This window comes from Meleagris gallopavo, unplaced genomic scaffold (genome assembly GCF_000146605.3).
Source record: "Meleagris gallopavo isolate NT-WF06-2002-E0010 breed Aviagen turkey brand Nicholas breeding stock unplaced genomic scaffold, Turkey_5.1 ChrUn_random_7180001888236, whole genome shotgun sequence".
In the NCBI taxonomy this organism is placed as follows: Eukaryota; Metazoa; Chordata; class Aves; order Galliformes; family Phasianidae; genus Meleagris; species Meleagris gallopavo.
Window position 1 is genome coordinate 1 of NW_011152033.1, and position 723 is coordinate 723.

Here is a 723-nt window from a genome sequence, read left to right on the forward strand (position 1 = left end):
AGGTAAAAATGAAATGAAAACTTGTGGAGGTGTTCAGTGCTCGGCTCTTGCATATACTGATAATTACTATTATTAGAACTACATAATGTTTCATAAATCCCCAAGGGACTCCATAGACTAGGGCAGTAATTGGTTGAGGAAGAAAAAGTTTTTCAGTTCATTCTTCAGGTACCAGTAGCTTCTGGAACAGTCTAAAAGGTGATGCTCCAAACTTTATTATCCGGTCAATTGGAAGATGTCTGAGAATTCCAGGAAGCCTGTATGCAATGAACTGTGTGAGACAGAGGTCAGGATTCAGCTGATACATCAGTTACTGGTTGCTTTGTTGGTGTTGCTAAAATAGCCTCCGCCTCTTCATGCATCTGGAAGAAGAAGCCAGGTGAAAAAAAAATATATATTAATGTCATTAAAGATTTTACAAGAATGACATTACAAAATTATTGTTTTTAATAAAAATACCAGGAAGCATTTATTATTCAATGTAATGAAACCTACACCCCGTTGGCACATTTTTGTTTCTTCCAACCATCTGAACCCTTCTCTTACCTGTAAGAACTGCACATCTTGAAACAACTCCTGAATGAACCTTCTGGATGGGAGTCGAAATGTGCAATGTGCTAGCAAGTAGGACACCTCAGAATACAGGCATATGTCATCAAATGCTTGAGGATACTTCTCCTTAATTCTGATTAACAGCAAACAAAAAAAAACAAAACAAAATAA

At 36.8% G+C, this 723-nt stretch overlaps 1 long non-coding RNA gene across 1 annotated transcript; it reads right to left on the minus strand.

Moving 5' to 3' along the window:
* On the minus strand, positions 1-712 carry LOC109364664. The gene is made up of 2 exons (XR_002110540.1): positions 547-712; positions 1-362 (listed from the first exon to the last, which is right to left on the minus strand). It is a non-coding gene; the product is annotated as an uncharacterized LOC109364664 (long non-coding RNA).
* Positions 713-723: the final 11 nt, after the last annotated feature.